Source organism: Lepidochelys kempii, chromosome 1 (genome assembly GCF_965140265.1).
Source record: "Lepidochelys kempii isolate rLepKem1 chromosome 1, rLepKem1.hap2, whole genome shotgun sequence".
Lineage (NCBI taxonomy): Eukaryota > Metazoa > Chordata > Testudines > Cheloniidae > Lepidochelys > Lepidochelys kempii.
Window position 1 is genome coordinate 226,799,029 of NC_133256.1, and position 15,257 is coordinate 226,814,285.

The 15,257-nt window shown below is 41.3% G+C and overlaps 1 protein-coding gene across 6 annotated transcripts in view; it reads right to left on the bottom strand.

The window, feature by feature from the left end:
- PRR5 (proline rich 5) overlaps positions 1–15,257 on the bottom strand; it is a 130,563-nt gene that overhangs the window by 84,054 nt on the left and 31,252 nt on the right. For 4 of the 6 annotated variants that reach the window (XM_073316414.1, XM_073316396.1, XM_073316425.1 and 1 more), the window contains exon 2: positions 7,921–8,057. The exons of the other annotated variants lie outside the window; for them this stretch is intronic. The gene's annotated coding sequence lies outside the window, so the exon portion shown is untranslated. The remainder of the gene's footprint in view (positions 1–7,920; positions 8,058–15,257) is intronic. 6 annotated transcript variants of the gene reach the window in all.

A 15,257-nucleotide genomic window follows, 5' to 3' on the forward strand; every position in this document is an offset into this window, starting at 1 on the left:
GGGTCCCAACCCACTTTGAGAACCGCTGGTGTAGATGAACCTTTGAGTGCCTAATGGTTTTGCTTTTTAATTTCTTGATCACAATGTTGTATATTTAAGAAAATGACAGTTAGGGTGGGATTTTCAAAAGTGCTTGGCCTTGCTCTAAATCTGCTCCCACTGACATCAGTGTAAAACTCCCTTTGGCTTCAGTGGAATAGAGCTAGGCCAATACAGAGTGCGTTTGAAAACCCTGCATCTCATAGTCCAGAGGACATGAAAGGAAGGCTAATCTTGTAATTTACACAGTGGGATAGAACTTCCTCTGTGAACTTGGACAAGCTATGTGATCTCTCTATGCCTCAGTTCAACATCTGTAAAATGGAAAAATAATACTTGCTTGCCTTGTTAATATAGATGAGATGCACAGACGTCATAGTGAACAATTACACAGAAAACAAATTAATCACCAAATAACAGTTTTAAGACCGACCAAATTTCAGGCCCAAAAGTGCACTGAAGCCAATGAAGTCACACCGGTGATGACTTCAGCCTGACCTATTCTAGTAAATGAAACCACATATTACATCAAACCAGTCATTTAATTTTGTTGTAAATATTTACACTTTTTGGAAGCAATTGGTCTTTTATTTGCTTTTGAAATAATTGCCTTTATCATTTTATTTTTTAAAAGCATTGAAATTTAAGAACCAATCTAAAAGCTTACGATGGCTCCTAAAAAAACAGCTTCAGTCAGAGTGACCTAATGGCATGGGTAAGAGAAGGCTGCAGAGTCAAAGCACAGCTGTTCCTTCTAGTGGAGCAAGTTTCAAACTCTCCAGTTGCTTGGGTGTCAAAGGACTGCTGTGCTCTGGAAGCCCCTCACATGCCCCTGCTCAGATTGTGATTCTGGATGCAGTGAACAGAGTAGGCGCTACTTGTTTCATGCTCCGCACAAAAGAGGTGGGGAGTGTGTGGAACACAGGCTCAGCCCCACTTCCTTCCTGCTCGGCCAGAATAGCTGGCCAGATGAATAGGGAGGAGTAAACTGCTCCAAAAAGGGGAGTGAGTGCCTCCCCTCCCCCACCACATCAGGGCAAGAGGGGGGTGGAGGAGGAACAGAGAATGTCTGAGTCATGAATTCATTCTCTGCTATACTTTGGAGGTGGTGCAACTGCATGTTAGCCTCTACTCAGGGCAGACACTACTTACACTCTAACCCCATGCAAGCACCCCAATGATTCAGAGCCTACATTCACAAGCTGGGTGCTCCACCTCCTTTAAACTTCACAACTTAGAAGTTCCTGTGCCTCAGTGAAAAACTAGCATGTTTGTCAAACCTCCTTTCATTTCATTATTGCTTTGTTCTAAATTCTTCACAATAAAATGCATTACTTTTAAATTCTGGTTTTCTTATTTAAGCTCCGTCAGCCACGGCCACTTCAAACAGTTTGCTAGATGAGTCAGCGCAGCTAGATGAATTGGCCAATTTCATAAAGCTGCAACAGGCTTCAGACTAGCGATGCCAAACATCAAAAGGTTCAGAGATCCTTGTCAAATAAGTTCCCAAAGCTTTTCTGAAAATGGTCTCAGCCCTGTGATCTTTACTTAGTCAAATTCCCACTGAAATCAATGAGAGTTTTGCTTGAGTAAGGACTCCCAGAATACGTCTTTGATACTGGAATTCACATGAGGTAAGCGTTCTGGCAAGATTTTCAGTTCTTCCTGATTTTAGTGACGCCAGGCATACCTAAACAGCAGCCTCTCTCATGACATTTTGCTTTCCCTGTTTCTAGGCCAAGAAAAGAGGAAAAGGAAAGGGGGGGGGGAAAGAGAAGAAAAGTGAAAGGGGAGAAAAAGGGAGGCAACCATATTTTTCCAAACCTTGGGTCATGTTTCGTTTTGATTTTAGTTCTGTGCAGTGGTTTGGCTCAGTTCATATTTATTCCATGTGAGCTCAATCCATTCCTGCTTTAGACTAAAAAAGTCCTGCAGCCATAAAATTCTTACTGTTTTGCTGGGAATATTGCTTGCAAGATGAATTCAACTGAATTTGCTGAGTTGCTGTTCCATTCCTCCCAGACAGGTGGGACTCTAAGGACCAAGAACTGTAATTATAGCTGAATATAAACTTACAGCAGGTGGTTAGGACTCTATAAGAGACTACAGCTTGCAGCAGCCTTTAGGAAACCTGTTTAGTCAGACTGACCAGTACAGCTGCTAAAAATAAAATGTTTCCATTCCTGTAAAAGCATCACTTCTCCCCATTCTACAGCTTCTGTGTATAGTCAACACAATGAGACAGCACAGCCTGAAGAGATGAGTAGGGTGGAGAGGGGATGACTTATAAAGTGAAATAAATCTAAAAGCAAAATGCAACACACCCTCAAATAATCCCCCAAATGTCAAACGTCTTTAGATCATGTTTATTTGATTACTCACATATTTTAGAGATTGGCTCAGAAAGAAACACTCCAAGTTCAATATGAATTTATAGCTTAATCTGTAATAAAGCCAAGAGGCCATTTGTAGAATTCAGCTGTATGATTTCAAATGTAGATTTCAGTTGCTCCCTTCCTCAAAATTCAGATCCAGGATTTTGATTCATGCTCCTCTATTTTATTTTCTTTATTTTATTTAGTACAAAAAATTAACATGCCATTTGAAAGTGACATACAAATCTCAAATCAAACCACCAAACTTATTCCACATGAGCAAAGTTGAAAGCTGAAACATTTGTTTTACCGTAACACCATCTTTTCCCCACCACACACTTTTAACAGAAAACCTCCCATTTCAAACTTTTTAGCAATTTAAAACATTGCAGAACTGGCTAGGAATTTTGGATGACTCAATTTTGGGGCATGCAACTATAAAGACCTGAAAGTGGCCTTAATTTTTAAAAGGTGCATGGTTCCATACTTTACAAATATTCAGGTGGCTTGAAGGTGCCAGAGGAAGGCACTTAAGAACTGAGACATCCAAAATCACTAGCAGGTTTTGAAAATCTTAGTCAAGAGGTTTTTCAAACTATGAATTGACCCCCTCAAAATGTTATGTTTATTTATCTATTTATTTTAAGTTTTAAAAAATTGTTAAATTTCAGAAAGTATTGTCTAGTGATTAGACTAGGGGATGAGAGAGAGTCATGATTCATGGGTAATGGTCCCAACTCTGTCACTGACTGAGTGCCCCAACTCTTGTGCTTTCATCATGAGTCTCACGATATTTGGCATCAAAGCTCCACCTCCTGGAGTCCTAGGATTCCCTGAGATTCTTACTTTTTATCAAAAAAATGTGTTTCTAGCCCTCATGGTTCTGTAGAAAAGCTTGAAAAACTGTGCCTTAAAAGGATCAAAAACCAGAAGGCAAATTAAAAGAACCCAATTGTTTGTTTGTTTTTAAATCTTGTGATTTTTCAAATCAATCTCACGACTTTTTGAGCCCCAATATGATTTTTGAAGGTTTGGGGTTGGCACTACTGGTGACTTGTTTTTTTGACTCTGGGCAAATTATTTAACCCTTCTGTGCCTCAATTTGTCCTTCTTTATATAGTCCCTAACCCTACAAAAGTTGCTTGTACAGATCCTGTTTGAAGTTGGAGAAAAATGTGGAAATCATACTACTTTTCTCTCCTTGCTTTATAGTTAGTATTTGAGAAGAAATGAATAAGGTAAATTGAGACAAATTGGAATGATGTTGAAGAACACTCTTTATCTGCCCATTCCTAATGGTTACACAGCACCTAAAGGGTACAACTACTCTGCAGTCAGAGGTATAATTTCCAATTTGGGTAGACATACCCATGCTAGCTTTGATCGAGCCAGTGTGCTAATAATAGCAATGTAGCCATCACTAAATGGGCAGCATCAGGGCTAGCCACCTGAGTACAGGGGCCTGGGTGGGATTATACTTGGGTGGCAAACCTCTGCTGTTGCCCATGTAGCCACCACTACACTGCTATTTTTAGTGCACTAGCTCAATCAAAGCTAGTGCAGGTACGCCTACCCAAGTCGGAAATCTCATCCCCAGCTGCAGGGTAGTCATACCAGAAGGGTTCTAAAGAGCCAGAGTGTGTCTGGGAGGCTGCTGGATGGAATGGCAATTCAGTTCAGTGACGTGAGATGCCTGTTTTGAAAGAGGTAGTTAAAAAATTCTTGTGTTAAATTTCAGCATCTCAAATCCTGCTTCCCTTTTTCAAGCTGAGCAAATACAGCACCCAGATGCGGGTCCTATGGCTGTTATGTGCCTGCTTTTCTGCTCGGCTAACCATGACAGCAATATCTTTACCTGTCATGGCATGCACACAGTTAATGTTTCGCATCATTTTCTGATGCAACTGTTCCAACCTTAGTTGAGCACTGTTTTGTCTTTGGGGTGGTTTTTTGGTCAACAGGTTGAACTGGTATTTCAAGTAGGTAGATATTTTAGTTGCTATTTCAAGAGATTCAGCAGCAGTGATTTGCCAGCAGCACAAAGAGGTAAGGGGAGGGGGGCTAGCTGAATTTTCCTCACCCATATTGCAGATTTAGGACACTGGGAGCACTGGAGCACCCAGCAAGGAGCACTGTGTGGGTTGGACCCCCCCACATGGAACTTCCTAGGAGAAGGTTGGTTGGGTATAATTTCTGTAGAAGGGAGGAAAACAAATAATAAAATAAAAAAAGGCAGTAAGTCCAGGGTCACTTTTTCTGGGTGGGGGAAATGTTAAGGGAGCACAAGGGGTTAGGATTTGAAATGGAATTTGAAAGATATCAAATAATAAGAGATTAAATGATGTCAATCATCCAACTGTGCACTATGTTAGCTATATAAACCAAGCGTATGATTTATTACTGTTACACTATCCTTCCTCCTGCCTTTGTGAATGGAAGAAACATGGTGCAGTCTTGTTTCTAATTAGGCCCCTATTCTGGAAAGAGTCATGCACCTGCCTGACCTTAAGCACGTGATAGTCCCATTGAGGTAATGAGATTGCTCACTTGCTTAAAGTTGAGCACATGCGTAAGTCTTTGTAAGGGTCAGGACCTTAGAATGTAAGCTAATGGGAACAGAGATCAGGTTTTTATTAGGGAGGCCACTCACACATCCCCAGAATACTAGACATTTTGGTACTTCCGGGAATGGCATGGATCCACACCCGACAACGTGACCCCACCAGCGTGACCTCACATGCATGCTAGTAGGGGCAGGGCAGCGCGCTTTACAAAAGGGTGTCCCCTATTTGATACCATTCAAAACTACATCCAGTTTTGTTTCACTACAGAATGGAGGACAAACCTTAGAAAAGCAGGGCTGTTGGGCTTAACACTGGACAAATGCCTGCCTGGTTCAGATATGTATTCTGTACAATGCTTAGCACCACGGGACCCTGATCTTGATTGGGACTTTGAGGCCCTCCCATACAACAAGTTAATAATAATAAATACAACTATGAAAATATGTGCAGGAGTAAGAAATAAGATCTTCTTATAATGCTGCACTTAATACCACAAGCATCACTTAATGTCTGGGCCTATTATTGTATTTCCAGCAAGTGAGAAATTACAGTCTTTGCAATGAAGAAAACAACTGATTGTAAACTCCTGGATTCACAGGAGGCAGTCTGTCTTTTCATCAACTATTGGTACATCTACTAGACAAACACATCGGCAGGGTAATTTACTTAACACACACTGTCAAATAATGGCCCACTTTAACAGGGATCCCTCTTGATAGTCCATCACTGTAATGTTTTTGTGAACCATGATAAATTAACTAGTTTCACGCATGCTACGGTAGAGATAGATGGCATTTATATGCCAGTTTGTTTACTGTGAGATTCACAGTTAATCATGCAAAAAGTTTCAAAACAAAATAATGCAAAGGTGGTCTGTTCATAGTAAAACCATTCAAAAGGAGATCACTGCTAGGTAGAGGATAAGTACAAGACTAGGTCCCTATTTAGTCCACCCAGTAATGACTGAGTTCTGGTAGCAACAATATATGCCATCACTGTTGCTTTTACTTAAACTTTACAGTGAATATTAGCTTTGGAGAAAGTTGAAAGACTAGCAGACGTGGAAATGAAAGTTCTCTGGTTTCTCACAGAACAGGATCAGCATGGACAGCAGAAATAAAACTTTTCCCATAATGGCTTGTCAATACTGTCCCACCTCGAGCCTTGTCTGGAGGAATCACCTCTAAGGGTGAGAGGGTCCATGCCCATTCTGTCTTTGACCTGAGACTACCAATAAACGCCAGCTGTGACATGGACCCCTGTCTACTTCCATCTGTCTGCTACTCACAGTGCCAACTCATTTCACATGGGGCCACTGAGCTGGCAGTAGCCTTGAAATCCTCACATGAGAGGTACAATACATGTGCAAAATATTACTATTACTCTGAGAAGTCTGAGTTAGACTCTCAGGCCTGAGGGGCTAAATTCTGGCTTTAAGCCAATCCTCCTCAGCTGGCAAGCTCTGTCTGCTGGTATCGGGGACTGGAGGCATCACTCTGCCTTTAGCCAGCACTGCTATTGGCAGTAACCAGAAGCAGTCCTTCAGTCAGGAGCACACAAGGACTATTACTATAGCTTGGGGTTTACAAGAAAGGGAGGGGTTTTGACTGCTCCCACTGTACAAGGGCCAGACACAATGTGGACCTTCATCATTTTTCCCTGAATGCAGGGACTATGATTGCATCTAGTTCTCATGGGGAATGCACACAGGGTTGAGGAGGCTCCTACTTGGAAAACCCGCAGTCACAATCTGCCCTAAATTATTTAATTGAACATAACAATATAAGACTCATATATGGAAATCTAATCCTCACCATTGGAATTAAACAACATAGAGAATGAATACAATCTGGATAAGAAATGTCACCGGGAATACCCCAGCATTTATTGCCTGGTATAAATTCAGAATAAAACATCACCTATGGGGTTGTGTATTACAAGAAAATGTTTAAACATTTTTACAGTGAGAACCTTCAGGGAAGTCTGCCACATTATTTTTAAAAAATGAAGCCACTGCAAAATTTAGATCCTATAGTTTGCTGATGAAGTTTAGTCAAATCAGTGGGATAAACTTTCTTTAAGGTCTTCTTAGGGATGAGAAAATCTCTTAGATGGTTTGGGAAGAAAAGTAATTTGAAAGTGGTTAGTGGAAAGCTTTTGTCTGAGCAATATTTAATTGCCTAGAAAAATCAGGATAACTACATGTGGTATCATTGTTAAAAGAAATAACAAGCTGAAAAGGATAGGTAAGGAACCGCAGCATATTTCTCTCTGTCACACACATACATGCGCTCTCTCTTACTCCCTCCCGCCCCCTTTTCTTTCTCCTCCCACTCCCAATGATCGGTGTTTTCTGAAAATTATTTCAAGAAATCCATAAAATACCCTACCTCCTGAAAACCCTATTCCCAAATGTTAATCCCTTCGACTCAGTTTTAGCAATGCACATGAATGAACCGTGTATTGGTGAACAGTGTCTGAAATCTTTAATCCAACTCAAGATTGGCTTTATGGCTACAGGGCCTCCCTCTCCAGCTCCATGTTATAGGGCTTCTCAGCCCATGAGTTGAATTTATGCAGAGGCGCCCCCCAGAGTGCAAGGCCTCAACCAATCACTTATGTTGCTTTTTCATAGAGTTAGCTCTAATTCAGCTGCGAATGGATTCACAATTGGGAGGTTACTGGTGCAATATTTAATTGCTAGAAGGCTAGAAAGATACATATTGACATGAGCTGACTTCCAACATTACAAGATACTGCCATGTTATGCACTAGTTCTTCAATGGCAGATAATACAATGTGGAGTTGCTGTGGGAGATTCTGCTTAACTTCTATATTTCACTGTCAGCTCTTCATTTCAAAGCTGAGCCCTCTGCAGGGATGTTTGAGAAGTGGAAACATTTCAACAGCGAATAATTGGTGTTGCAATGACAGTAGCTTACCTGCTAAAGGGTGTAGAACACAGGACTGAATAGCAGATGTCCAGCACCTCTGCAATATATTCCCAAGTGTCACAGAAAAATTCCAACAGTCAAGAAAATTTGGTGGAAAAGATTAGCAACTTGAAAAAAAGGCAGCTCTGCAAAAGAAGATGAAAAAGAATGTATTGCACATGTTCTAAGATGCGGATTATATCTCAACAGTATGAATAAAGGCTCATATCCATTGTGCAGAGTAGAGTATAGCTGGAAGTTGAAGACAGACAAATTCAGAATAGAAATAAGGCATAAACTTTTAATAGTGAGGGTAATTAACCATTGGAGCCATTTACTAAGGATCATGGTGGATTCGCCATCATGGACAATTGTTAAATCAAGATTGGATGTTGCTCTAAAAAAAAAAAAAGCTCTAGAAATTATTTTGGAGAAGAAGTTCTATGACCTGTGTTATACAAGAGGTCAGGCAAGATGATCACAGTGGCCTCTTTCTGACCTTGGAATCTGTATGTGTCACACCGCTCTAACGCTTCATCACTAAGCTTGGAAGGTTTAAAATTTTATAGGTAAATGTCAATCAACATCAATTTCAGCATACACACAAACCAACAAACATATTTCCATCGATAAGCAAAGTTCACAGATAGAAAAAGCATGAAAAATGTTGTTTGAGAACTTGAGTTCAAAATGTTCAAAATCAAAATGTTGTTTGAAAACTTGAGTTAAAATCCAGTAGACTAGCGAATAAATAGTACAAACCATATGATTTGTTGATTTAAGGATATTTACTTTATATATTTTGACATGTGAAGTTGACAATTTGTGTTTAAACAGCCTATAAAGCTTTAAGTTTTTGAATCTCAACATTTACTGTCATTAAGCAAATGTCTGATCCCCCACCCGATTTCCAGCAACCGTGAACATTTAAATCAATAAAAATAAAAAAAAAATACTAAAAACCCCAAAACTGTCCTACTTTGAAAATACAAATTGATAAAAATCTAAAAACTGGTGTGACAGGGTCAGATAGAAGGCAGATATATTAGCCCCAGGTTAAGTAGGTCCCTTTTCCCTGGGTAAGGTAACAGGGAAGGTTCCAGAACAATCAGGAACCTTCTGGAGACAATTAAGACAGACCGGCTGATTAGAACACCTGCAGCCAATCAAGAAGCTGCTAAAATCAATTAATCAGGGCACCTGGGTTTAAAAAGGAGCTCACTTCAGTTTGTGGTGCGCGTGTGAGGAGCTGGGAGCAAGAGGCACTATGAGCTGAAAGTGAGAATGCGTACTGCTGGAGGACTGAGGAGTACAAGCATTATCAGCCACCAGGAGGAAGGTCCTATGGTGAGGATAAAGAAGGTGTTGGGAGGAGGCCACGGGGAAGTAGCCCAGGGAGTTGTAGCTGTCGCACAGCTGTTCCAGGAAGCACTCTAGACAGCTGCATTCCACAGGGCCTTGGGCTAGAACCCGGAGTAGAGGGCGGGCCCGGGTTCCCCCCAAACCTCCCAACTCCTGGTCAGACACAGAAGGAGTTGACCTGGACTGTAGGTTCACGAAAACAGCCAAACTGAGGGCTGCCGTGAAGCTCCAATGAGAGCAAAGCTGCCAATAAGCGCAAAACCCACCAAGGTAGAGGAGGAACTTTGTCACACTGATTATAAATAAACCCCCTTGGGTTTATTTATAACCAGTGTGACAAAGTTCCTCTACCTTGGTGGGTTTAATTATCCAACAAAATTAAAAGCTAATAAATATCAAATTCTGCCAAGCCTAATTAACACTGATACAAATGGACATTTCTCTGTTTGCTTTTCCCTTTCTTGCTTTGTCTTCTTTACTGGAGATTGGCTCATTAATACCAATGCTGATAGCTATACCCACTGGTAAAGACAAGACCAGTTTCCATTAACACACACATGGGAAATAATATATGTTCCAAAAACAAAGGGGTGGCAGATGCCCAGTTTAAAACAGACTGAATTGTATGGGATCACAGGCCCAAACCAAAAATCCAAGACAGACAGACCTTTGAGGTGGGTCTGACGGTTGAGAAGGCATAAATGTATTTTAAAAAGCTGTTTGAAATTCTATTATCATCAATGACAGACCCAGCATTCTGAGCCCTGCCTCTCTTGAGTAGGTCTTACACTCCCCTTTGAGATTGCTATTAACAAAATCCACAGTCCCAGTCTGGATTTCCCTTCCTCTGTTTTATCTATAGAAATGGAACCCTATCGCCTTTTATTATGCTACTTGAGACTCTGGCATGAAAGATTTACATTCTTTTAATGCCCTCACTTTTTGCCTGTCATTTGCAGCTGCATATTTATATATATTTCTGAGCCTGATTCTCCATTGCCTTGAACATTGTGTAATCATTCACACCAGTGCAAAGTGGGTATCAAATGCTACTAAGTCAGAATGCGAGAGTTTTATACTCGGGGTAAAGTGAATGCAAAAGTAGCTGTAAAACATTATCAGCTGTCATTTAGTGGCATTTGTCAATGACTACACAAGATGCATGGCAATGGAGAAATCAGGCCCATAACATTTATATATTTAACAACAAGTATAATTTATTCTACAAACTTAGTTCCTTCTCGAGCAACCACTGGAGGATTTTTTGCATTTTTGTTTTATATTAAAAAGTAGAATTTAGAGATATTTGATTTTCTTCAGATATGAAAAGAATTTTTTTCAAAGGGCATGGCTTCTTTAAAACATAATTTGCAGCTTTCAAGTTATGATATGAAAATTTGCCTCCCAAAGTTCTTCCGTTCTCTGTAAGGTTAATTATACAGACATAACGCTGTCTTCGGCATTTTTAGAGAGGTAAGTTAAGGATGATCCCAGATCTTATTTTCGAAGATGTTGCTGTAAAGGAAATAGGATGTTCCCAACAAGTTTGAGAAATTATTATATTTGTGATTTTTATAACCATTTTTAAATTTAATATATTTTAAATGGCATTTATTTCATTACTTATTATTCATAAGCAGTGAAGCTAAAGGGGTGTCATTTCATGTCTCTGTTACGTTGTGCACAGGTGTCTTGACAGGGAGAGAGCTCTCTTTTGTTTACTATAAAAGAAACTCCTTAAATACGAGTCCAACATAGGCCTCTATCCAGGACAAGACTTAAGCACGTTCCTGACTTGAAGCACCTGAGGTAGTCCCATTGACTTCAGCGGGAATGCTCACATGCTTAATCTTAAGCACATGTTTAAGTTCCTTCCTGTTTTGCTTAAGCAGGAAAAGCACAGAGAATTCATGACAACCGCTATTATTTTAAAATAGGTTATGGTCAGAAAAGTATACAATAATGTCTACTTCTTATGGGTTAAAAAACACAGCTTGGCTTACAGATGCTATCTTGACTTTTCTATTTTACATATTCTTGAGCAAATCTGAAATTGTGCCAAAGCAAGATAATAAACACATAAAGCCACATTGTCAATTTTAGTCACTTTTTAGAGTAGAACATTACATTAGTTTTTCATTTAAATTAAGCAAACAACTTTAATTATCATAGCTCAGCAATTCTGCCAGTACATTTATTATCAGAATTTTCTTGTGAGTTAAATCTGTATCATTGCAACCCTTTTCATCTTCTCTCCTGTTCCTCTCCAAGTGCCTAAGTGTGAAGGCAGAAGGAGAGAGAGAAAAAGAATGAATATGATGATGATGTGGTACAAGTGGGCATAAATTGGAGTTAAGCACATCTGAACAAGTTGCAAATCAAATGGTGTACTACTCAGGTCATATAAAAAAAAGAATCCATAAAGCCCATCAAATCTTTTCTTTTATTCTGTATAATTTACAGAGAAACTATTGTAGAAATGTTTTAAAACATTTTAAAATTGTCCTGGTACTATTTATATATTCTTCCACCTTAAAACCAAACTGCCAAAGCACCAGGAGGAGTCCAACAGCACAAAGACTGGAAGAATTGTAAAATGAGAACTACTGTGTTTTACAAACTGCTCAGAATCATCTAAAATACCTTTTCCAGGCATAGCCATGTTGTGGATTTAAGACCTAATAACTCATGACCAACTAAGGAAAGAAACAAGTGCCCGACCTCAGAGGGGGCAAATCCCCAGATCTTCAATGGTATAAAGAACCCATTTCCAGCCCTGGTGGTTCAAAAACTACAGGACCTTAGAGCTCTCGCTAGTCCAGGACTGAGCAATGGCCATCCTGAACCTCCAGCTACAGTAAATGACAATAAATTTTTATTTAAATTGCATTTATTTGAAAGTTGCTCAGATTCAGACCACTAGAAGTTAATCCAGCAGAGACGGATTAGTGGGCAGAGTAGAGAGGAGGCATTCAAAAGTATAATATATGATATATGAACATGGTTCAATATCTTATGTGTTTTTATTTATCTATACACACACACACACACACACACACATATACACACACAATCATACATACATATAAAATCACTATGTCTATATTTGAAAATCAACTACAAGTGCATAATATTTTTTGACTGGTTGAACCATGCTTATTTTTTCAGCATGAACTAATTCCATCTTGGCTGGTGTCAGTCCCTCCCAGGACTGGACTAAGCAAGAAGTGTTGCAAATCAGCACTGAGCTGAATTGAAAGTGCTGCACACACTAGGCCTATTACCTAGTTCTAGTAGTCAGAGCAATCACATAGTTTCTAATTTCTGCCATCTGGTGTTAGTGTATCTGATGTTCAGTCCAACAAGGAGTGACCAGCACACAAGCTCTTCCATGCCTCCTGTTGCTGCTGACCTTCAAAAGCCTTCTAATAAACTACAGGGGGTCCCCAGTATAAGTTGAGGTTGCATTCTTGAAAAGGGTGATGATACCGAAATGACAGATACTGGGGAATTTTTCCCCATAAGAAATAAATGAATAAGGGGGGGAGATGCGTTCACGTCTCCACACTCGTCTACAACAATGCTCTTTTTGCTTAAACAGTGTACCTTTTTACAATGACAAGTTATACAGTACACATTTTACACATAAAACATTGACTAATGTAGAACCCTACTAACACCTTTGAAACACACAGAACATTTTAATACAGTAAATACAGTAATATAAAAGTGTCAATTACGCTTAACTTAGGTGGGGGTGGCAGCTGGGTTTTCTTGGGCTAGTTTTTCCATGGCTGGCTTTTCAGTTGCAGAAGTCCTAAAAAAGGATTTTATCAACGTCTGCTCTCCTGCATGAATCTCTGAACGACAGATCTCTCTGTAGCAAACCACTGCATCATTGAGAGCCCTGGAGACTTTGGCAGACCATTCACGAAAAGGATCAACAGTCTGTATGATTTCTGTCATATCATCCAGCAATCCAAACAAACAGGAGATATTCTTTGTCGTCAAACTCCTGGCTTCCTGCCCTACATTGTCGTCATCATCGTCCTTACTTTCTTCGGATATCCGTTGTTGGTCCAGCTCAATCAGTTCCTCATTTGTCAGTTGCTCAGCGTGAGACTCCAATAACTCCACCTCCTTGAAGCAGACATCCTTCGCCAACTTGACGATTTCTTGCTGGAGAGCAGGAACGGCATCAAAACCCATGAAGCTATGGACAGCATCTGGCCATGCATGGCGCCAAACACCATTCATACATTGCGAAGTGACCTCTCCCCACGATGCATCAATATTTTCCATGCTGTTCAAGATGTTGTAGGACTTCCAAAACTCCTTTATACTGGGCTTTCCTTCACCTGCCGTCTCCTTAATTAGCATGGTCCTCCGTAGGTAGTAAGCCTTAAATTCAAAGGCAGCATGGTCTACAAACCACTCACAGAAAATACTGCGTGTCATCCAGGCTTTCTGTTCAACTTCCAAATTATGGGGAGACGAGACTTGATGTAGCCCCTCATTGCTCTTGGGTTTTCACAGTGGTAGACAAGCAAGGGCTTCAACTTGTAATCACCTTCTGCATTTCCCCCAAGCAGAAGGGTTACACGGTCTTTTGAGGCTTTGAATCCAGGAGCAGTCTTCTCATCATGAGAAATTTAAGTCCTTGTTGGCATCTTCTTCCAGTGAAGGCCTGTCCTGTCAATGTTTTGGAGACTAGCCACCTTTTGAAACACTTCAGCTGCTTCTTCATCTGCACTAGCCGCTTCCCCTGTGAGTTTTACATTATGTAGATTGGCACGCTTCTGGAATCTGTGGAACCACCCACGACTAGCATTGAAGGTCTCCTTTTCCACTGTTGAGCTCTCAAGCTCTCTCCCTCTTTTAAACCGTTATACAGGCTTTTGGCCTTCTCCTGAATCAAGCTTAAACTCACAGGCATTTTCTTTTGATGGAGCTCATCAATCTAGTCAGCCAGCAAACGTTCCATCTTCTCCATTGTACTGCTTCTCTGTTTCATTATCTTCATTGATGACAATTTCGTAGCACTTCTAGTGCTTTCATGAATTCGATCAGCACTCTTAAAAACTATGCGTACTGTCGTAGCAGGCAAAACTGAGACTATGAGCAATGTCAGCTGCATGCTCACCTCTTTCAATATGCTTTACATGTTCTGATTCACGTTAGTCCCGATCCACTTATCTGTCATTTGCAATGCAAATGACGGATATACAGATTGGGACTGATATGAATCGAAACACTTTCCCCTATTGATGAGCGACGGATATGCTGCAGCCCACCCGCTTCACATCCAGGCCCACCCACCCCCAATCCTGGCTCTGCGCCCGCCCCAACATTTGCCCCACACCACCCACCCCGCGTTCCAGCCGGGGAGCAGGGTGAGGGTGCAGGGGCTTGCCCAGCTCTGGCACTGAGCAGGGTCAGGGACTTGCCCCGCTCCACTCGCCCAGCCCTCCTGCCAGGGAGTGGGGTTGGTGTATGGGGGCTCTCAGGCCCCCACTCTCTGGCTGAAGCGCCAGAGCTGGGCAAGCCCCTGCGCCCTAATCCTGCTCCCCAGCAGGAGCACTGGGTGGGCAGAATAGGACAAGCTCCAAGTGTGGGGGAGGAGTGGGTGTGGATGCAGGGGCGCACATTTTTCTGGGGCCCCCCCATTTTTCCAGGAGCCCCTGGCCAGAGTGTTTATCCCCCCTGCCCCCCCCTCCCCCGCCGCAAGGCTGGCTGGAGAGGGGGAAAGGCAGCCAGATTGCTCCTACCTCTCCGCCCCCATCATTGCCCACCCACGGCCCACCCAAGTGTCCCCTCCTGCCTACGCCACTGCTGTACCAGTGGGTCCCCAGTATCTGTCGCCCTTTTCAAGAACATATCCCCGACGTATACCGGGAACATGCTGTATAACATCTAATTTCACTTCTAATGTTACACTTTTACATTGCCTCTTAGACACAGGCCCACTCAACACTTTTAACACG